At 40.2% G+C, this 24590-nt stretch overlaps 1 non-coding gene across 1 annotated transcript; it reads right to left on the bottom strand.

Moving 5' to 3' along the window:
* Positions 1 to 4272: 4272 nt before the first annotated feature.
* On the bottom strand, positions 4273 to 4378 carry LOC149751334 (small nucleolar RNA R71). The gene has a single exon (XR_016398419.1). It is a non-coding gene; the product is annotated as a small nucleolar RNA R71 (small nucleolar RNA).
* Positions 4379 to 24590: the final 20212 nt, after the last annotated feature.

Genomic DNA, 24590 nt, shown 5'->3' with positions numbered 1-24590 from the left:
TGTCAAAACCGCCTTCCTTAATGGTTATCTTGAGGAAGAGGTTTACATGACACAGCCAGAAGGATTTGTCTCAAGTAAGAGAGCAAATCAAGTATGCAAGCTGAAGAGATCCATTTATGGATTAAAGCAAGCATCGAGGAGTTGGAACATCCGTTTTGATACAACAGTCAAAGAGTTTGGTTTTATCAAAAATGTGGATGAACCATGTGTGTACAAGAAGACTAGTGGGAGTGCCATTGTCTTCTTAATATTGTATGTAGATGACATACTGATCATTGGAAATGATATTCCAATGTTACAATCGGTCAAGACTTGGCTGTCAAAAAGCTTTTCCATGAAAGACTTGGGAGAAGCATCCTATATACTTGGTATAAAGATCTATAGGGATAGATCTAAAAGGATGCTAGGCTTGTCCCAGTCTAGGTACATAGATAATGTGCTGAAAAGATTCAGCATGGAAGAAAGTAAAAGAGGTTATTTGCCTATGAGTCATGGCATACGTCTCTCTAAGAAGATGTCTCCTAAGACATCTGAAGAGAGGAATAGAATGAATTCTATTCCCTATGCTTCGGCAGTAGGATCGATTATGTATGCTATGCTATGTACTAGGCCTGATGTTGCTTATGCCTTAGGCATAACAAGTAGATTTCAGGCTGATCCAGGAGAGGATCATTGGATAGTTGTGAAAAATATTCTTAAGTACTTGAGAAGGACTAAAGATATTTTTCTAGTTTATGGAGGATCTGAGTTGAAACTAGAAGGATTTTCTGATTCTAGTTTTCAATCAGATCCAGATGATAGCAAGTCCACTTCAGGGTATATCTTTACCCTAAATGGTGGTGCAGTGAGCTGGAAGAGTTCCAAACAGCAAACTGTAGCTGACTCAACTACTGAGGCAGAATACATTGCTGTAAGTGAAGCCGCTAAGGAAGCTGTCTGGATGAAGAAGTTCATCTCTGAGTTAGGAGTAGTTCCCGAGATTGCTGGACCAGTCCCAGTTTATTGTGATAACACTGGAGCTGTTGCTCAAGCGAAGGAACCAAGGTCTCATCAGAAATCCAAGCACATTCTAAGACGCTTCCATCTTGTTCGAGAGATTGTCGAGAGACAAGACATAGTCATTGAACGAGTAGACACCAAGAACAACCTAGCAGATCCGTTCACTAAAGCTCTACCACAACAGCAGTTCGATCGCCACCTCGATTGTATGGGGATAAAATATAAGAGCGATTGGCTTTAATGCAAGTGGGAGATTGAAAGAGTAGATGCCCTACAAGCCAATCGCAATATGTATTGCGAAGGGTTTTTCTTTTGATTTGTCCAAATCATGTACATGACATTTAAATATGAATAAAGGCATTATGTTTTATCATATGCTGTTGATTATATTTATGATAAACTTCTTAGATTAGGGCAATGGTTTTAAGACTATGATGAGATCATACTAGTGAGACTTAAAATCCTAAAATCCTAATCTTAAATATTCCCAGTCATTGGTACATTGAGTCGGGGATCAATGATTACCGGAAAAACTGGCATGTCTTATGTATGCTCGATGCAGAGGATGATTGATCTCACAATCATTTGTGTGGAGACACTAATACAAAGATATGGGTGCTCATTAGAAGAATGAGTTCACTGAATTGACCTACAAAGAGAAATCTTATGAAGTCTTACTTACATGTCAAAAGATGATTCTCTTAGTGGGAGTTGTGCAACTGATCCTTTGACCTGAGATCACCATGGTATCTTGTGCACATGAACCTATGTTTTGGTTTACACTCATTCATGACAATAAGTTATGTACGAGGTCTTCTGGATATGGTGGATTGTGTACGAAGATTATGAGTAGGTCAACAAGGAATTAATCACTTCTAGTAAGAGAAGATAGCATCCTATTTATTCTAATCATATGATAATTCAGGAAGCCTTTGATCAAAGCAGAATGAAAATTAAAAAGAGTTTCTAATGTTTCATTATTTGAATTATCATTAAAAGATTGAGAAAAATATGAATATGAAATTGAGTTTGACATATATTCATACTCATATACATATTTGGGATGCAGTTTGATTAAAGGATTGAATTGCATGGTAACTTGCCACTGAAGGGTATTTTTGGTATTTCTACCAAATTCCATATTTTCCGGGTAGACATGACACGTTGCTAGACGTCAATCTTGTCTTATAGGTTTGATCGAATTAAAGAGTTTAATTCGATCACCAATTAGAAAGGATTCTAATTGTTAAGTTCGGGTTCGCGCAGTTTAGACTTAAATCGATTAGAAGAGTTCTAATCAAGTTGGGTCAACTCGCACTCACACCTATTGCTGGCTAAGTATGGAACCCAATGGGTCACACACAAGAAAATTTATCAAGGGTCTAATTGGATTAGATCATGTTTGCAAGATAAACATCCTAGCAGGTGTTGCAAACCTTAGCTCCTGATTCGAACTGGATTCGAATCTGATTCGAATTGGATTCGAATCTGATTCTTAATTGATCTAATTTGATTAGATCATATTCTAATATGGGTTAGCCAAGAGTTGGCACCTAATTGGCTTGGTTTGAGTCTAATTGGATTAGATTTGATAAATCCTTTATTTTTGACCGTTGGATCAACATTTGGATGAAGAGATGGATCAAATGGATGGCACCATGAATTGGAGCCATTGGATTTTCATCATAGGATGATGGGAGATCATGATGACGTGATGGATATCATTGGGAGGCGTGGAGATGAAAAATAGGTGAAGGAAAGAGAGAGAATACGTGAAGATTAAATGGATAAGGATGAACCATTTATTTGATCTTATCCATTCTCTCTCTTCTCTCTTCATCACGCCTAAGGGATATATGGCGCCTTTTTTCATGGCCTTTGGATCATCATCAACCCTTGATGAATGGATAAGGTTGGTTCCTATTTTTCTTGCGTGAGAAGAAGTGAAGAAAGGGAAGAGTACGGCGCATTTTCATGAAGAGGTGCTTACGGAATCAAGCGCCACATCATAAGCGCTTGATCTTAGCCTAACCACTTTTGATACGCCTCTCCCTATTTTTGTGGCGCCTTCTCTCCTCTTATCACGCCCCATCTGAAGGATGTGTGGATGGGATGCATCCTTTGGTGATGCATCCCCACGCCATCTATAAATAGGAATGCTCCCGGTGTTTTCTAATCATCGGAAATCAATCCAACTCTCTCTCTCATATCCCTTCTTTCTTACATTAGTTTCTTTCTTTCTAACATTGCTTCTAGTGTGTCCTAAGCCAAGACAAGGTGGTCTTCCTTAGGACAAAAGGATTAGAAGTGATTTTAGAAGGCTAAAGAAAAATAGAAAGGAAGGAAAGCAAGCCATTAGAGTTCTTTAGAAGAATTCTGCATTAAGGATCAAAAGTCTTTGGAGCTAAAGTCTTGATCAAGTTTTCGTGTGGATCACCATTGGAGGGCGGACACTTGGACGCCTCGTGGAGATTGTACACTTTGGATTAGCATTTGAGGTATTCTACTAATTCTGCATTTATTTTATATTATTTGATTGTAATCATTAAGGTGATCTAGGCTTAAAAGGGTTTCATGCATAGGGACTTTATTAAGAAAATTTTTAAAATCCCTAGCTTCCGCTGCCCATTATGACATGCTAGAACCCTACACATTAGACCGGATTGGAGGCCTAGGTGCCCTCTTCAAACCAGTTAGGAGCTGTCTAGTGATTTTAGGACAAATACAAGGATTGATGTGTTTATCTTTTATTGCATGCTTGACTGATCAAGTACTAGTGTATGCAAGGGAGTCGTTCTAGAGTACGTGACCTATTACCTTTTGACCCTGAAATAGAACGGACCCTTAGAAATATTCGAGCTGAGATCAAAACATTAGAATCATCCCCACCTCCTGAGATGGCTGAAGAACAATCCAAACTCCTGAGGGAGTACTTTACTCCCACCATTTACACTTCCCCATCTTGCATTCGATTACCTGAGGTAGCAGCGGTACAATATGAAATAAAGTCTAGTGTGATCCAAATGCTCCCATCTTTTTATGGGCTCACCAACGAAGAACCATATAAACACCTAGATGAATTTCTTGAGATTTGCACCACTGTCAAGATTCAGAACTTCACTGATGATGCTCTGAAACTTAGATTATTCCCTTTCTCCCTTAAAGATAGAGCCAAACAATGGCTGAATTCTTTAGAAGCTAACTCGATTCGTTCTTGGGATCAAATGCAACAAGAATTCCTTAAAAAATACTTTCCCATAGGAAGAACGAACCAGTTTAGACGTGCCATTACAAGCTTCTCCCAAACCGAGGGAGAAGAATTTCATGAAACTTGGGAGAGATTTCGGGACCTAATCCGTAAATGCCCTCATCATCAAATACCTAAGTGGCAGCTAGTGCAATGTTTTTATGACGGTTTGACTGAACGAAACCGTCAGATGATCGATGCTGCATGCGGGGGGACATTCATGCTTCAAAATGAGCATGAAACATGGCAATTATTTGAAAATCTTAATGAAAACTCCCTCCACCATGCTTCCTGTTCTCGTCAAGCACCCCCGAGTTCTCAAAAAAAAGGGACCATTTGTGAAATAAGTCATTCCATGGACCTGTCTAGCAAGGTAGATGCATTGTCCCATAAGATTGATCAATTGATGATAGGAGGACATATCGTTAGCTCTTCCCAAGCACAAGTGTGTGCTATCTGTTCTAGCCCATCGCACCCTATTCATGAGTGCCCCTCAGCACCCCAATTTCCCGAACTCGTGCAAGAACACATCAATGCTGCCCAAACACAGCCCAGACCGGGTAATGACCCATTTTCCAATACATATAATCCAGGATGGCGGAATCATCCAAATTTTTCTTGGAGGCAGCAAGCTTCGAATACTGCCCAACCCTACTCCCAAAATTTTCAAAACCCTCAGAATTTTCATCTCTACCGTCCCTCAACTCAATTTCAACACCCTCCTCCTCCAACCCAAAGAAATACAGCCTTTGAGGAGAAAGTGTTGACTGCCCTTCAAGGTTTGGAGGCAAACACACAACTATTGCACTCTCACACGCAATCAATTGCTAAGCTAGAATCCCAAATGGGTCAACTAGCTAATGCATTAAACAAGCGAGAGGAATGTAAGCTTCCAAGTCAACCAATGAGTAATCCAAGGGGACAATATGTGGCTCAAGAAACTCGATTAAATCATGAGCAAGCAAATGCTTTGACTACCCTGAGGAGTGGACGTATAATAGATAATAAGGTTGGGAAGGGTAACAATAAGGAAGGTGAAGAAAAGGAGAGGAATATATCACATGAAAACCCAAAACCTTCTTCAGCTAGTCCACCATCTGCCATAAGCCACATTTTAAAGGCTCCATTCCCTGAAGCACTTAATGCACCCTCTCCCTTTGGCAAGAAGGGAACTTCACTAGAAGAGATGATGGAGGTCTTCAAACAAGTTAAAATTAACCTCCCGCTCCTTAATGCCATCAAACAAGTTCCCTCCTATGCAAAATTTCTCAAAGACCTGTGCACCCAAAAGCGAAAATCTAGGACACATGTGCCTAAAAAGGTCCTGCTTACTGAGCAGGTAAGTTCCATTCTCCAACACAACACCCCTCCAAAGTTCAAAGATCCTGGTGCTCCCACTATTTCATGTGTCATAGGAAATAACTCCATCGACCGAGCACTCTTAGATCTAGGGGCAAGTGTGAATCTTCTACCCTATTCAGTCTATGAAAAATTTGGGTTAGGTGAATTAAAACCTACCTCGGTGTCCTTACAATTGGCTGATCGATCTGTGAAGATACCACGGGGGATGATTGAAGATGTTCTTGTCAAGGTAGACAAATTCTATTTTTCAGTAGATTTTATCGTTCTTGACATGGAACATGTGCCCAACCTAAAAAAACAAATTCCTGTGATTCTTGGTCGTCCCTTTTTAGCGACAGCCAATGCATGTATCAACTGTAGAACTGGGGCAATGGATATATCATTTGGGAATATGAAAATTAAGTTGAATGTGTTTCATGCCGCTGATCAACATGTGAGGGAAGACGAGTGTTGCCTAATTGATGAAATGGATGATCTTGTAGAGGAAGCCCTTCCCTATATCTTAGCAGATGACCCCCTAGAGGCATGCTTGGCCCATTTTGACATTGACTACTTTGACATAGACAAGGCCATAGAAGAAGTCAACATCTTACTCGACAATCAATCTCCCATGAGTTCCCTTCCTTGGAAGATCCGACCTGAACCTCTTCCCCCTATTACTAGCGCACCACTTTGTCCTTCCATTGATTCTCCACCTAAACTTGAGTTAAAGCCACCTCCGACAACTCTTAAGTATGCCTTTCTAGGACCAGAAGATACCCTCCCTGTAATCATCGCGGCCAACTTATCTACTGAACAGGAGGGTAAACTTTTAAGGGTACTAGAAGAGAATAAACATGCCATAGGATGGTCTGTAGCCGATTTGAAAGGGGTTGACCCCTCCATATGCATGCATCGAATCCACCTCGAAGATGATGCAAAGCCCATCCGAGAAATGCAAAGAAGACTCAATCCTAAATGAAGGAGGTAGTCAAGAAAGAAGTTGTGAAGTTACTAGATGCCGGAATCATTTACCCAATTTCTGATAGTAAGTAGATGAGTCCGACACAAGTGGTACCCAAGAAATCAGGTATCACTGTGGTTGAAAATACGGAAGGAGAATTGATACAAACACGCACAACCACGGGTTGGCGCGTGTGCATTGACTACAGAAAACTTAATTCAATGACTAGGAAGGACCATTTCCCTCTACCTTTCATAGATCAAATTTTGGAACGGTTGGCTAGTCAAGGTTTCTACTGCTTCTTAGATAGTTATTCTGGATATAATCAAGTACCTGTTTACCCAGACGATCAAGAGAAAACCACCTTTACTTGCCCATTTGGGACATTTGCATATAGGAGGATGCCTTTTGGACTATGCAATGCACCCGCAACTTTTCAACGATGCATGATGTGTGACGCATCCGACTATGCCATTAGGGTAGTTTTAGGGCAACGGCTAGATAAGGTACCTCATGTCATCTACTACACTAGTAAAGCACTCTCAGATGCACAATTGAACTACACCACCACTGAGAAAGAGTTACTAGCTGTAGTATTCGTGCTAGACAAGTTTCGATCTTACCTTTTAGGATCCAAGGTTACCATATTCACTGATCATGCTGCCCTTCGACACCTTCTTGCAAGAAAGACACCAAACCCCGTCTGATTCGATGGATTCTTTTACTACAAGAATTTGACTTAGAAATTCGTGATAAGAAAGGTACTGCAAATGTCGTAGCGGACCACTTATCTAGAATTCTTCTTGAGCCCTCTCAAAATACCTCATCCTTACACGATTCTTTTCTAGATGAACAATTATTTGAGGTACGAGGAATAAAAACACCATGGTTTGCAAACATAGTAAATTACCTGGCCATAGGACGAATTCCTGATGATTGGTCAACTCAAGACAAGAACCGATTCTTTTCACAAGTAAAGTTCTATTATTGGGATGATCCCGATCTATTCAAGTATTGTCCCGATCAAGTAATCCGTCAATGTGTCCCCGAATGCGAATTTCAAAGTATTCTTTCATTCTGCCATTCACAAGCTTGTGGGGGACATTTTGGGGGTAGAAAAACTACAGCAAAAGTTTTACAGAGTGGATTTTATTGGCCCACACTTTTCAAAGATGCCCATAACTTTTTCCAAACTTGTGAACGGTGCCAACGGATGGGTACCATCTCCCATAGAGATATGATGCCTCTCAATCCTATTTTAATTGTAGAAATCTTTGATGTATGGGGTATTGACTTCATGGGCCCTTTCCTACCATCCTTTGGTTTCGAATATATTCTTGTAGGAGTTGATTATGTTTCAAAATGGGTAGAAGCTGTCCCCACTAAAACTAATGACCACAAGGTTGTGATTAAATTTTTACATGAAAACATCTTTTGTTGTTTTGGCACACCCCGAGCCATCATCAGTGATGGGGGATCTCATTTTTGCAACCGGTCTTTTGAGGCTTTGGCTCGCAAATATAACATCACCCACAAAGTTGTCACCCCATACCATCCCCAAACGAGTGGACAAGTCGAGGTATCCAATAGGGAGTTAAAACACATCTTAGAAAAAATGGTACATCCCGATAGGAAAGATTGGTCTCAAAGGATAAATGATGCACTCTGGCCTATCGTACTGCCTACAAAACTCCTATTGGCATGTCTCCTTACCGATTAGTTTTTGGAAAAGCTTGTCACTTACTGATAGAACTTGAACATAGAGCTTTCTGGGCTATCAAAAAGTTTAACTTAGACATGACAGTAGCTGGTCCTCACCGAAAACTCCAACTAAGTGAACTTGAAGAATTGCGCAATGAGGCTTATGAAAATGCTAAAATTTATAAAGCAAGGACTAAGGCTTTTCATGATAAAAATATTAACCGTAAGTCCTTCGAACCTGGTCAAAAGGTTTGGCTATTCAATTCAAAGTTGCGACTCTTCCCGGGTAAACTTCGCTCTAAGTGGGATGGACCATTCGTAGTGAAAAAGGTTTCTCCTTATGGTGCAGTAGAGATCCAACACATCAATGGTGGACATGTTTTAAAAGTCAATGGTCAAAGGTTAAAACCTTATGTGGACTATGTTGCCGATGGGCAATTGATTGAATCCCTTAATTTGACGAACCCTGTTTATCAAAATAATTAAGGATGCACTGTGTCTGGCTGAAGACAATAAACTTAACGCTTGTTGGGAGGCAACCCAATTCTCTTAGATTTTTTTTAACATTGAGGACAATGTTAGGTTTAGGTTTGGGGGTTATGTTTAAGTATTTTTAAGCTTTTTTGGTTTTGTTTGCATCTCTTGCATTCGTTTTCACTTCACAACGTCAGGTTTAGGTTTGGGGGTATTCATCTTGATTTTCATCCAAAAAAAACAAAAAAAAAATTTAGAAAAAAAATGTGTTCATTTTCATTTTTTATAAAATAATAATAATAAAAAAATTAAAAAAAAAGTTTTTGTTTTTAAAAACCTAATTTCTATACATTTATGCAAGAATGATAAACACACAAAGTATATAAAATCTAAAAAGCCCAATGACTAGTCGGAAGTAATACAAATTTAAGTTCTTTTTATTAAGTCTCTCTTAGGAAGTTGTAAGCTAATTAATACTTTGGAATTTCACTACACACTGGTCGACCCTTCTAAGGTCTAAGCTCGATATTATGTTGATAGTATAGTAGCAACCTTGGACCCTGATGAATCATATTTATCGAATCCAAAAAAAAAATTCATCAATAAAAATGGATTTAATCAGGAACATCGAAAAGGGCTACCTATTGTCAAAGGTCAAATGGGCTTGTGATGAGGACTCCGAGCATAAGTCCGTAGGGGAGTCTTGATGCCCGACACCTTATGCCAACTGGTGTGAGAGTTGTCGACTAACTGCTCGTTACACGGAGAAATCACCACAAGAGTAAAAGTGCACAATTTATATATCTTTTATGATAAAAAAAAACTCTGTATTAACCTTGAAAAAGACAATAGTGTGAAAGCCGTCGTTGTAAAAATTTGAGTAAACTGGAATATTACAGATAAAGCCCGTGAGGTACTAAAGTAAACATCCACAACTCTCGAAATCCTGCAGATAAGATGATTTTGAATCAGTGAGCAGATCATTTCGACCAATCCTTGGAAAACTACTAGTATTAACAATATTTTGGAGATCCGAACCCTTAGCTTGTGTACGGTCCAGATTCACCGAGCACTCCAGTATAAATGAGTCTTACAACTCCCTAAACGGAAGCTTAATGACTTTAACTTAGATTGCATACTAACCTAGAATTTGGGCTGACTTAGTAAATAAAACCGTGTGTGTTTTGAAATTCTTATCATTTATGCATCTTAAATTAGATTTTAATAATAATAAAAAAAAGAGTTTTTGAAATTCTTTACTAGTATGCATTTGGAATTTGATTTTCACTTCATAGATCAATCGATCTAAAAAGAAAAAAGAAAACAGAAATTAATAATAACAATAATAATAAATGATTTACTGAAGTTTGTAGGTATCTTCACTGAAAACCCTCACGAGACTATAACTCGTCCACTAGGATAACCTAGGGGTTCAAAGCCTTGTTACATATGGTAAATGTAACCGCGATGCCTGCGAAAGTGAGTTAGAATTCTTCTTTTCTAGTTTTATTTTGCTCGAAGACTAGCAAAACATAGGTTTGGGGGTGTGATAAGTGCTGAATAATTTATAATTTAGTTATCTTTTCATAGCACTTATCAATGTTCTTAAACTGATAAATACATACTTTACCATGAAATTGAATAAACATTGAAATAAATTTAAAATATGGTAAGAGGTAAATAATTCTTTTCTCAAAACAGACTCTGAACTTGTCTCTCTCCTGGTTGTAATCTTTCATGAAAATATATAAGGAGGAGATTGTGTTGACCCGGTTTAGTAACCTGATGGAGTTGTAATCAAACTAAGGCTATGATTAAATAGGTTTTGGTCCTGATTAGATAATTATTCTTGTATGAGGAAAAATGTTTGATTAACCCTTCTTTTTTATTAAGTCACGGTCTTGTTTTTAGTCTTGTTTATTTTATCTGGTCGAGTTTGGTCTGAAGCAGTTTAGCAAGAATTAAATAACATTGGGCTCGAGAATAAGTTTAAGCAAGTCAACGATCATGACCCACCTCCAATCCAAAGCCAATTCCATTCCTTTCCCGCGACCACTGTCCGTAGCTCCCCCAAGCAATCCAATGGTTCAGAAATTTCCATCTCTGCATCACGTTTCCAAACTAAGCAAAACAGGGGCGACCTTTATTTTAAATCCACATATGCCCATTTTCACGTCAAAATAGAGCAAGAAAAGAATTTTTTCTGAAATTACTGAAAACACTGTTCATATGAACAGTGTTCCGTGAAAACACTATTCATATGAACAGTGTTACGAAATTTCACTGTGCATCTTCTTCCTCCCGCAGCGCATTACGGCCGTCCACGGCGTCCTCCCATCGATCCTCCGATCAGCCCCTCCCAGCAGCCGAGATTCACGGCATCGTCTTCATCCCCGGGTATTCCGCCATCCGCCGGTGCAGCCAGCGACCACTCCTCCGCGATCCCAGCCGTCGGCATCCGTCTCTAGCGCCGTCCACGTCGTCACCCGAGATCCAGCCATTCTCCCAGCGTATCACGCCATGGATCCGGCCACCTTCTTCTTCCGCTCCTCCCAGCATTGCGCCCCAGCCGCTCCACGGATCACGCCGAGACCCAGCCGCTCCACGGATCTACAGCCCACAACCCAGCCTCCCATTTCTCACCGTCTTCGTCCACGATCTGCCCTCCAGCATCACGCCCCGGAATCAGCCACCCGTGATCTCTTCTCCCTTCCCAAATGAGCACTCCAGACAGCTATAAAAGGAGGAGGGTGGCCATCGGCTTGGGGAGAGCTTGGGGGAGAAAAACAGGGGAGACCCTCTATTTCGGTGAAAAGAAGAAGAGAGCCGAGAGGGAAGAAGAGAAAAAGAAATAAAAAAAGAGAGAAAGGAGGGGGAAAGAGAATAGTTTTGGATATTTTGGGAATAATGGGAGGTGATCAATTTCATTTGAAGATGGGAGGTCGTCCGGAAGCCATGCGCAGCTAAACATCTAGTCTAGGGCTGAATGAAGCCCTAGCAATGTATCAGGGAGTTGTAGTTCTTATTTTTTTTATTATTTTGGAGCTTGTTTAAATTCTTATTTTCAATGAAATATTCCTTTATGATATTTAAACTTTGAGCATGCTAGTTACTAATCATGTTTGTTAAAGTAGTCTAAGATGATCCATGCCTAGGAAGATGAAGTGTGCTGCATCCTAGATTAGCATACTTAGGTAGACACTTCATGCTACACCGAAGATGGATCTTCCTAACACTCTTTATGCTTTTATTTTAAAAGGCTTGTAGCCAATTTGCATGCCTCACCAAAAGATAAAAATTAAGAACACAGTCCCTAATGCAATGCTACGCGGTGGATTCCAAACCCTAGATCTATCTACTTTGATAAATTTCAATTCGTACTCATATATTAATTTAGTTAAATCAAGTTAGCAAATTCTTCTTCGTGATTTATTTTTAAAAGAAAAATAACTTATCTCCAATCCCTGTGGACCGACACCCGTAATCACTATCCTACAGGATACGTGCTATTGCGTGGTTTACTTTTGAAATTGAGAGAACCGATCAAGATCACAGCCCTTAGATACCCCCTAGGCTGATGTTAGCATTATGATTAGCGCCTAGGATTTATCTAGCTCTCATATGTATTTTGCTTTGTTGATGTACTTTGCACTTTGATTGAAGAATATTGTATTTTTGGCATACTACAATGTTCCATTTTGATCAATGAAACTTGAATGCTTATTTTTTACTGCCTCTACTTATCTATTGCCATACACTTGTTTGATGATAACAAAAAGGGGGAGAAGTAAGGAAAGAAAGAAGTTGCAATATAAAGGGACAAATAAGTTGACAAATAAGTTTGAAAACAAATAAGTTGACAAATAAGTTTGAAAATTATAGTAGGAGATAATATTCACTTAAGGAGGATGTGGAGTGATTGATTATAATCCTATTTGATTTTGATGAGCTCAAAGCATTTGAGTATATCTTATGTTGTACTAATGAATTCAATCTAGTGTTTCAGTCAAATACTTGTAAATTTATGGTTAAGTGTCTCTAGATTTGGTTCAATACATTTTGGATAAGTAAAGAACTCGATTTGAACCAAAGTCTGAGACTCGAGTCGACTCCGGAAGATTACGAGTCGACTCCAAGTGTATCAGAAGCACTGGCACAGGCTCGAGTCGACTCCTGTACATTACGAGTCGACTCCGACTGAGAACAGACAGACGGACAGAAAGATCCATCTCAGAACCTGTCAACGAGTCGACTCCTGAAGAGCGCGAGTCGACTCCGATGCTTGCCGAGTCGACTCCAGGGTAGTACGAGTCGACTCCAGGGAGTTACAGACAGAAAGACAGAGAAGTTATTTTGGATCCTGAGAGCCGAGTCGACTCCCGAAGAACTCGAGTCGACTCCGATGGTTGGCAGGTCGACTCCAAAGGAAGCAAGAGTCGACTCCCAGTGTGATACAAGGCAAAAGTCAGAGAGCAAATTTCGGACACTGAGAGCCGAGTCGACTCCCGCAAAGTTCAAGTCGACTCCAAGACAGCGCGACCCCAAAAGACAGAAGACGGTATTTTCGTCTCTGAGAGGCGAGTCGACTCCAAGACGGTTCGAGTCGACTCCAAGGCAGCGCAACCCCAAAAAGACAGAAGACTGTTTTTCGGATACTGAGAGCCGAGTCGACTCCGAAACAATTCGAGTCGACTCCAAGACGGCACGAGTCAAAAGACAGAAGATCGGGAGTTCGGACTCTGAGCGCCGAGTCGACTCCCAGAATTTCCGAGTCGACTCGAGTGAGCAAACTTGAAAAATGCATCCCTGGATTCCTTACGTCGAGTCGTCTCCAAAAGTGCCAGGTCAGCTCCAGACTTTGGGGAGTCGACTCCGGGTTAAGTCGAGTCGACTCCAAGTCGAGACAGCACTTTAATTCAAATCCAGAACAGTTACCGAGCCGTCTCCAGAAAAGCACGAGTCGACTCCTGCAGCAGCCGAGTCGACTCCAGATCGCGCGAGTCGACTCCGATCCCAACGGAAACATTGTCAGGATGTGCAGAATGTGCAGAACGGCTAGGAGATAGTGTCTAACGGCTAGTTTCTGTGGGGAATGGCTTAAATAGCTACAGAGAACTGTAGCAAGGTAGAGAAGTGACATTCCATTCAAAGAAAACAAAAAATCTTCACCTACCAAAGGATTTCAAAGGAAAAGAAGGAAGAGGGGCATTAAACTCCATCCAACCAACTCTTCCCAGCATTAAAGAAGTCTCCTTCAGTCATCAAGTCTTCGAGACACTCAAGAGGAGACCTCGAGTTCGAGAAGCCCTCCTCTACATCTTCATAAATTTGTTTGAGGGCTCTTAACTTCTCTCTTATTTATATCGCTGAATATCTGCTTGTTAAGAAGCTTTATTTTTTTGTTAGCTTTTGCTCAAACCATTTGTTCCTTACTTGATTCAATCAGGGGATTGAATCAAGGGTGTAAAGGTTTGTTGGTGAGCCTAGGTTGAAACCAACGGTGTAAGGGTTTGATTGTGATCCCGGGAAAACAATCGGGTGGTTCTAGTCGGTGAGCCTGGGAAAACCGACCGAGTTCGTTGTGATCTCGTAAAACAACAAGTTAGGTTGTGAGCTTGTAAAACAACCGGCTGTAATCCAAGGGGTTATAGTGAATTCCCAAGTGAGGCTTGGGGAGTGGACGTAGGAGCAAGGGTTAGCTCCGAACCACTATAAATTTTCTTGTGTTTGTGATTGCTTTGTTGTCTCTTACTTTCATTTCATTCACTGCACATAGCATCTAATTAATCCACTTATAAAAAGTATTAATTAGTTATTCACAAACCTTTTAATTGCAATAATTATTTTAAAACCCAATTCACCCCCCCTCTTGGGTTGTCTATCTGGGCAACAAGTGGTATCAGAGCCGGAACTCTTTTACCCAAAGAGTAAAGGATCAAAATGACAACCCCATTTGGATCTTCTCATATTGAGGGCCAGTCCACCCATAGACCTCCATTCTTTAATGGATCCGACTACTCATATTGGAAGGCTAGGATGAGAATATTTATCCAAGCCCAAGACTATGAGATGTGGACCGCCATACTTAATGGACCATACATCCCATCCATTTTTGTAGAGGGTGTCACTATACCCAAACTTGAAAAGGATTGGGATGACAATGACATAAGGAAGGCACAACTAAATGCCAAAGCAATGAATGTGCTTTATTGTGCTTTAGATAGAAATGAATTCAATAGAGTCTCTACTTGCATTTCTGCAAAAGAGATTTGGGATCGACTTGAAGTGACCCACGAGGGCACAAATCAAGTAAAAGAATCTAAAATAAATATATTAGTTCATAAGTATAAATTATTTAAGATGGATTCTAATGAAACAATCACTTGCATGTTCACTAGATTTACTGACATTGTCAATGGCCTAAAAAGTCTTGGCAAAAATTATACTAACAGTGAACTTGTCAGAAAGATTCTTCGTTGTCTACCAAGGTCATGGAAAGCCAAGGTAACGGCAATCCAAGAAGCCAAGGACTTGAACAAGCTGCCACTCGAGGAGCTACTTGAATCCCTCATGACGCATGAGCTAACAATGAAACAACACAATGAAGAAGAGTCCTCTCACAAGAAAAAGGTAATAGCCCTAAAATCTGTTTCTACTAACAAAGATTTGTCTTGCAGCAGTAGCAGTGAAGAGGAAGACAATGAGGGAGATGATGATGAGGCTCTTCTTGTAAGAAAATTCCGTAGATTTATCAACCGGAAGAAGTCCTCTCATCAAAAGAGAGGCCCCTCAAGTTCCTATCACAAGGATAAAGGTAAGGAAAGGGAAAATGAGGGGATCGGATATTATGAGTGTAAGAAGCCGGGGCATTTCAGAGTTGATTGTCCTTTGCTGAAGAAGGGGAGCAAGCACAAGAAAAAGAAAGTCCTCGTCTCCACCCTATCGGACTCCGATACATCATCATCATCATCGGATGAGGAACAAGAAGAAAAGGCCAACCTATGTTTTATGGCTAACGACAATGAGGTAACATCCGAAACACATTTAGACTTTACCTTCGATGAATTATATGATGCTTTCAATGAATTAATGGACGAGTATAAGACAATAAACCTTAAGAACAAAGAATTGAAACTAACCAACCAAACTCACCTCCGTAAGTATGATACATTAGTTAAGGATAAAGATGTTATCATTAAAGAAAATTCAGAACTTAAGACAAGCAACCAAATGTTAATTCAAAAGACTAATACCTTAATTAAAGATAATGAAAGACTGACCAAAGAAATATTAGAACTTAAAACAATAAACAAATCATAAAAGAGAGTCTCACAAAAGACCTAAATGGACTAAAAACAGAAAAACAAAAGTTGGCACTAGAACTTGAAAAGTACAAGCCTTTTGTAGAAAAGTTTACATATAGCTCTGAAAAATTGGAAATGATACTTAATAGTCAACGAGCTGTGTTCAATAGAGCTGGTTTAGGGTATAAACCTAAAAATAAGCAAAAGCTCCTTAGTAATTTCTTTGTAGAAGCAGGGAAAAGCAAAACTAAGAAAATAACATGTTTTTGCTGTGGAACATTAGGACATAAAGCAAATGTGTGTGATTATAGAAAAGGAAAAACTAAAAGAAAAATTAAAAGGATTTGGGTTCCAAAAGGAACCAACATTACTAACCATGAAGGACCCAAGAAAACTTGGGTACCTAAAATTGTATGATTTGCTTGTGTAGAAGTGTCTTGCAGCCAAGGTCGACAAAAATTGTTGGTACTTGGATAGTGGCTGCTCAAGACACATGATGGGTGACAAAGACCAATTCTTCACCCTTGAGCCTAAGAAGGGAGGTGCTGTGACATTTGGAGACAATAACCAAGGTCACATCATTGGTATAGGTAAAGTACAAATCACCTCTTCAACCTTTATTGATAATGTTCGATATGTTGATGGTCTTAAGCATAATCTACTTAGCATTAGTCAATTGTGTGATAGAGGTTTTGATGTTTTGTTCAAACCTTCTTTATGCATCATAACCAACTCAAATGACAACAGTTTAGTTTTTAAAGGAATAAGACGTGGCAATGTGTATGTAGTAGACCTTGAGGATCTTGCCAAACATAACCCCTGTTTAGTTGTTAATGAAACTAAGGATAATGATGCAAGTTGGTTATGGCACCGTAAGTTAGGTCATGCAAGTATGGATACAATATCAAAACTAGTTAAAAGAGATTCCGTGATAGGTTTACCAAAACTAAAGTTTGAGAAGAATGAAATATGTGAAGCTTGTCAATATGGCAAACAATCAAGGAACTTCTTTAAATCCATAAATTGTGTCTCTACCTCTAGACCTCTTGAACTCCTACACATGGATCTATTCGGACCAACTAGAACCACAAGTCTAGGTGGAAATAAATATGGTCTTGTTATTGTAGATGATTTTTCTAGATATACTTGGGTCATGTTTTTAGCTCGTAAAGATCAAGCATTTTCAGTATTTAAGAAATTTCATAAGGAAGTAACAAATGCTAGAGATACTTCAGTCATAGCTATTAGAAGTGACCACGGAACGAAATTTGAAAATCATCTATTTGATGAATTTTGTAGTAAAAAGAAAATATCTCATAATTTTTCTGCACCTAAGACACCACAACAAAATGGAGTTGTGGAAAGGAAAAATAGAACCCTTGAGGAAATGGCTAGAACCATGCTATGTGAAAGTAACCTCCCTAAGTACTTTAGGGGAGAAGCCATTAATACCTCATGTCATATATTAAATAGAGTTTTATTGAGATCCATTATAAAGAAAACACCTTATGAACTTTGGAAAAATAGAAAGCCCAAAGTAAACTATTTTCATGTTTTTGGATGTAGGTGTTTCGTTCATAATAATGGGAAGGATAACCTAGGTAAATTTGATTCAAAATCTGATGAGGGTATATTTTTGGGGTATTCTACAACTAGTAAAGCCTATAGAATTTTTAATAAAAGAACCCTTGTTATTGAAGAGTCTATACATGTTGTTTTTGATGATTCTAGTGATATCTCTTCTAGCAAGAGAGTTGATCTTGATGATGATGCTGAAATTCTTGAAGAAAAGATTGATGAGATGACATTACAAGAAGATGAACAAAAATTAATTGGAAATGCATCATCAAGCCAAGAGGCAATTGTGGATCATGGGCTGACTAAGGCTTGGAGGTATGCTCATGGGCATCCTAAGGAATTAATTTTAGATGATCCATCTCAACCTGTTAGGACTAGAGCATCTCTTAGGAACTTAAATAATCATCTAGCATTTGTCTCACATTTTGAACCTAAACACATAGAAGAAGCTGAAAAAGATGTAAATTGGATAAATGCAATGCAAGAAGAACTAAACCAATTTACTAGAAACAAGGTATGGAACCTAGTTGAACGACCCTCTGAATATTCAATTATAGGTACCAAATGAATATATAAAAATAAACTTGATGAAAATGGAATTGTGATTAGGAATAAGGCTAGACTAGTAGCAAAGGGCTATAATCAAGAAGAAGGTATAGATTTTGATGAAACCTTTGCTCCTGTAGCTAGACTTGAGGCAATTAGATTATTACTAGCATTTGCATGCTCTAAGGATTTCAAATTATTTCAAATGGATGTAAAAAGTGCATTTTTGAATGGGTATATTAATGAGGAGGTGTATGTAGAACAACCTCCTGATTTTGAAAATCATCAATACCCCAATCATGTGTATAAATTAAACAAAGCACTTTATGGTTTGAAACAAGCACCTAGAGCATGGTATGAAAGACTTAGCAAATTTCTACTAGATCATGAGTTCTCTAGGGGAAATGTAGATACAACACTGTTTCTAAAGAAGAAAAACAAAGAAATGTTAGTAGTGCAGATTTATGTTGATGATATTATTTTCGGTGCTACTAACAATCGCCTCTGCGAAGAATTTGCTGACTTGATGCAGAGTGAGTTTGAAATGAGCATGATGGGAGAGCTGAACTATTTTCTTGGGCTTCAAATCAAACAATCTGAAGAAGGGATCTTCATCAATCAAGCTAAATACATCAAGGAGATGCTTAAGAAGTTTGATATGGAGGGAAACAAGTCAATCAGCATACCCATGAGCTCATCATGCAAACTAGACCAAGATGAATCAGGTAAATCAGTAGATCAAAAGATGTATAGAGGTATGATAGGATCTTTATTATATCTCACTGTAAGTAGACCTGATATCATGTTTAGTGTATGCATGTGTGCTAGATATCAATCTAATCCTAAGGAATCTCATTTAATTGTAGTCAAAAGAATCTTTAAATACCTAATAGGAACAAAAAATATAGGTTTATGATATTCTAAAGAATCTAGCCTGAACTTAATAGGATACACAGATTCAGATTTTGCTGGTTGTAAACTTGATAGAAAAAGCACCAGCGGGTCATGTCAATTCTTAGGAGAAAATTTAATCTCATGGTTTAGCAAGAAACAAAACTCGGTTGCATTATCTACTGCTGAAGCCGAATATGTTGCTGCCGGGAGTTGTTGTGCTCAAATCATGTGGATCAAACAACAACTTGAAGATTATGGAATTAAACAAGATAAAATTTTCATTAATTGTGACAATACAAGTGCTATTAACCTAACTAAGAATCCAATTCAGCACTCAAGAACCAAACACATTGAAATAAGACATCACTTCATAAGAGATCATGTACTGAATGGTGATGTTACACTTCAATTTATTTGCACTGATGATCAACTAGCTGACATCTTCACAAAACCCTTGAGTGAAGAGCGATTTTGTGTGCTTAGGAGAGGATTAGGAGTGATTGATCCATCCTAGTGATGTTCTTTTCTAGTTCATTGATTTTGATGATTAGCTTGTGTTAAATATAGAGTTTCTCATCTATGACTATCAAATCAGATCATAAACTTAGTAATTATCCCTTGTTTGGCATGAAAATAGCATGATTTTTAGGTGCGTGCCAGAGTTCGAGTCGACTCGGATACGTTTCAGAGTCGGCTCATGAGGGGGAGTCGACTTGCACAAAGATAGGAGTCGACTCGAGGTTGATGGCATCATAGGGGGAGTCGACTCGCGCATATTTTGGAGTCGACTCGAGGTCGAGTCGACTCGCGACTTATTGGAGTCGACTCGCGGTCGGGAATTCGATGTTTTAACCCTAATCGAAGCGTTTAATCGACACTTCTATTCACCGCCTCCACTGTTCACAAACCCTAGAGTCGTCTCCGACCTCTTCTCCGACCTCCATTAGGGCTTTTCCGTCGAGTTTCTTCCGATTCCTCGTGTCCTTTCCCCCTCTCTAGGTCTAGGATGCCTCGGAAAGTAGTTGTCCTGAGCCGGAAGAGGCCCCAATCCGCGAGCGGCGCCGAGCGACGGTCCAAGGCTCGGAATGAACCCGTGAGGCCACAACCTCCGGTTCCTTCCCCACCGAGGCCGGTTCCCTCACGTCCATGCGCCGGGAAGGCGGTCTCCACCGGGAGGTATGTCAACTTTGACTACCTCTCCCGGGAAGGCTTCACAATAGGGGATAGGTTAAGGGCCCAAGGGTTAGAGATGTTTTGCTCCCTAGATCTCCCTACTTACCCGGGGCTAGTTAGGGAGTTTTACGGGACAGTAGCCAGGGTTCATGGTGGGATACAGGGAACCGTAGCGGGTGTCCCTTTATTTATTTCAGAGAATTTTATTGCACAAATCCTTCATCTTCCCCAAGTAGGGGTGTTTCCCTCTCACCCAGCCGATAGGACTGAGGCCCTTACGGCTATACTAGGGAGTCCACCCCAGTCCCCCCTTGATGAGGTGTCCGCTAGTTAGCTATCAGTTGAAATGCGGCTCCTCTTAAGTATTATATCTAGGACCCTCTTTCCTAAGACCGGCCGCTTTGACTTTGTATCTGAGAGGGACCTAGCCCTAATGTACTACATTCTTCAAGATACCCCAATCAACTTCCCTAAGCTTATGTATAAATACCTATGTGAGCCTCTAGACAAACCTAGGCTCACTCTTCCCTATGGGATGTTATATACCCTGATCTTTAGGGAGTCAGAGGTCCCCATTCCTGAGGGGGAACCCTCTCGCGCACTGCGATACACAGATCGCATGGGTGAGGGAACCCTTCACAGGATGGGATTTCATAAGGTTGAGGGAGCCTGGGTCCGGAAACCATCCTCTTCCACACCTACTGACCCTACTACTCGACACTCCCCCAGCCCTGATCATGATTCCGATTTTTCCACCTATCCCTCCACTTCAGCACCATCCACTTCAGCCGGACCCTCCTCTTCAGCACCACCTACTCAGCCACTAGAGGTCCGGATCTCTCCTGAGCAGCTCCGGGAGTTGCGGCAGGAGATCGTGCGGGATCTTCGGGACGACCTACTGAGGGAGCTCCGAGGTCCAGCGACTGCCCCCTCTACTGCAGTGGTTCCTTCATTGGCAGCCGTGACCGAGATGACGGCTCATCTGAGGGAAGAGATTTACAATGTCAGAAGCCTTATACAAGCCCAATTCTCAAATATGAGCGATGTCACAAGCAACACAAGAAAGATGCGAGAAGACATCCGACAGGACTTAGGCAGCCAGAGTCAGGGGGCCGAGCGTCTGGCAAATGTATTGATCTCCAAGTTGGATACTCTCCAGGAGAATCTGACTGAGCTCACCTCGATCCATAGTAGGGCTACCTCGGCGATCATCACGCAGCTAGGGAACATCACAGATGGGGTTAGTCTACTTATGGAATAATCCAGACTGAGCAAGGGAGCCACATCCTCCTCAAAGAAATCCTAGCTTTTTTTTCTCTTTTTGATATGTACTTACTACTTTTTGATTATATCTACAAGTGTACTTAAACTTACATCAATACAATGAGTAGACATTTTTCTTCAGTATTGTGAACATTTGATCTCTAATTGCTTGTGTGATGTGCTTTCTTCCTTTTTGCTATGATGACAAAAAGGGGGAGAAAATATATTGAATAAGACATGTAAAGGGAATCAATACAAAGAAAACTTTTAAAACACACAATAATTTGTTCTTAGTGGATTCGATACCTCGAGGCTCATTATCTCTCTGTTGGGGCTCCTAACGGAGTAATCTCCAGAATCTATTCAAGGGATATTCGGAGATTAGTTGAATCATACTCAAGAACAAATTGGCAGATTTTCCCTCTAAAAACCAAAAATTTAAGTTCAAAAGCTTCAATACACTAAAAGAAAATTCAGAGAATCAAAATAAAGTTGAATGCATATGTTGAGGGGGAGAATCTGAAATTTTAAGAAAGCAAACTCATTAAATATATATAAGCTAAATAATTGATTGCATGACATGAAGGCTTATATAATTCCAAATGAAAGGGGGAGCTTTAACTTCAAAATTTACTGTTTCACACCTTTCAGTTTTGGATAAATTAAATAACTAGATACTTGAATTCATTTTGAAATTTTACTATAAATTTCCTTTTTGGTTGAGCAATTCACTTTACATATACTCAATGTTTTGTCATCATCAAAAAGGGGGAGATTGTGGAGTGATTGATTATAACCCTATTTGATTTTGATGAGCTCAAAGCATTTGAGTATATCTTATGTTGTACTAATGAATTCAATCTAGTGTTTCAGTCAAATACTTATAAATTTATGGTTAAGTGTCTCTAGATTTGGTTCAATACATTTTGGATAAGTAAAGAACTCAATTTGAACCAAAGTCTGAGACTCGAGTCGACTCCGAAAGATTACGAGTCGACTCCAAGCGTATCAGAAGCACTGGCACAGGCTCGAGTCGACTCCTGTACATTACGAGTCGACTCCGACTGAGAACAGACAGACGGACAGAAAGATCCATCTCAGAACCTGTCAACGAGTCGACTCCTGAAGAGCGCGAGTCGACTCCGATGCTTGCCGAGTCGACTCCAGGGTAGTACGAGTCGACTCCAAGGAGTTACAGACAGAAAGACAGAGAAGTTATTTTGGACCCTGAGAGCCGAGTCGACTCCCGAAGAACTCGAGTCGACTCTGATGGTTGGCAGGTCGACTCCAAAGGAAGCGAGTGTCGACTCCCAGTGTGATACAAGGCAAAAGTCAGAGAGCAAATTTCGGACACTGAGAGCCGAGTCGACTCCCGCAAAGTTCGAGTCGACTCCAAGACAGCGCGACCCCAAAAGACAGAAGACGGTATTTTCGTCTCTGAGAGGCGAGTCGACTCCAAGACGGTTCGAGTCGACTCCAAGGCAGCGCAACCCCAAAAAGACAGAAGACTGTTTTTCAGATACTGAGAGCCGAGTCGACTCCGAAACAGTTCGAGTCGACTCCAAGACGGCACGAGTCAAAAGACAGAAGATCGGGAGTTCGGACTCTGAGCGCCGAGTCGACTCCCAGAATTTCCGAGTCGACTCGAGTGAGCAAACTTGAAAAATGCATCCCTGGATTCCTTACGTCGAGTCGTCTCCAAAAGTGCCAGGTCAGCTCCAGACTTTGGAGAGTCGACTCCGGGTTAAGTCGAGTCGACTCCCAGTCGAGACAGCACTTTAATTCAAATCCGGAACAGTTGCCGAGCCGTCTCCAGAAAAGCACGAGTCAACTCTTGCAGCAGCCGAGTCGACTCCAGATCGCGCGAGTCGACTCCGATCCCAACGGAAACATTGTCAGGATGTGCAGAATGTGCAGAACGGCTAGGAGATTGTGTCTAACGGCTAGTTTCCGTGGGGAATGGCTTAAATAGCCACAGAGAACTGTAGCAAGGTAGAGAAGTGACATTCCATTCAAAGAAAACAAAAAATCTTCACCTACCAAAGGATTTCAAAGGAAAAGAAGGAAGAGGGGCATTAAACTCCATCCAACCAACTCTTCCCAGCATTAAAGAAGTCTCCTTCAGTCATCAAGTCTTCGAGACACTCAAGAGGAGACCCCGAGTTCGAGAAGCCCTCCTCTACATCTTCATAAATTTGTTTGAGGGCTCTTAACTTCTCTCTTATTTATATCGCTGAATATCTGCTTGTTAAGAAGCTTTATTTTTCTGTTAGCTTTTGCTCAAACCATTTGTTCCTTACTTGATTCAATCAGGGGATTGAATCAAGGGTGTAAAGGTTTGTTGGTGAGCCTAGGTTGAAACCAACGGTGTAAGGGTTTGATTGTGATCCCGGGAAAACAATCGGGTGGTTCTAGTCGGTGAGCCTGGGAAAACCGACCGAGTTCGTTGTGATCTCGTAAAACAACAAGTTAGGTTGTGAGCTTGTAAAACAACCGGCTGTAATCCAAGGGGTTATAGTGAATTCCCAAGTGAGGCTTGGGGAGTGGACGTAGGAGCAAGGGTTAGCTCCGAACCACTATAAATTTCCTTGTGTTTGTGATTGCTTTGTTGTCTCTTACTTTCATTTCATTCACTGCACATAGCATCTAATTAATCCACTTACAAAAAGTATTAATTAGTTATTCACAAACCTTTTAATTGCAATAATTATTTTAAAACCCAATTCACCCTCCCTCTTGGGTTGTCTATCTGGGCAACAGTGGAGCAATATGTAACAATGAAAATTTTAAAGTCTAAATTTTTAATCAAAATTTCAGAATTTGGCACATACCTTTCATGCCTCGATACATAACCTGAAACTCGTGTTTTATCTCAAATTTTTGAAGTTTCATCCTTAACCAAATATAAAAGAAAGGGGGAGAAAATCAAAAATTTTAATTGGCAATATTTGGATGAAAAAGGAGGAGACTTCACTTTCAAATTTGAAAAGCTGAAATTCAGCAACTTGAGCTCTTCTAAAACAAATTTTCTAATTTTAAGATAAGTATCAATCTGCTCATACTCAATATTTTGTAATCATCAAAAAGGGGGAGATTGAGGATGATA

Source organism: Phoenix dactylifera, chromosome 14 (genome assembly GCF_051530095.1).
Source record: "Phoenix dactylifera cultivar Ajwa chromosome 14, Ajwa_hap1_PhDact_Kaust_v1.1, whole genome shotgun sequence".
NCBI lineage: Eukaryota > Viridiplantae > Streptophyta > Magnoliopsida > Arecales > Arecaceae > Phoenix > Phoenix dactylifera.
The sequence above is the reverse complement of the archived record's forward strand: the minus strand, read 5'-3'. Positions and strand labels throughout refer to the sequence as shown.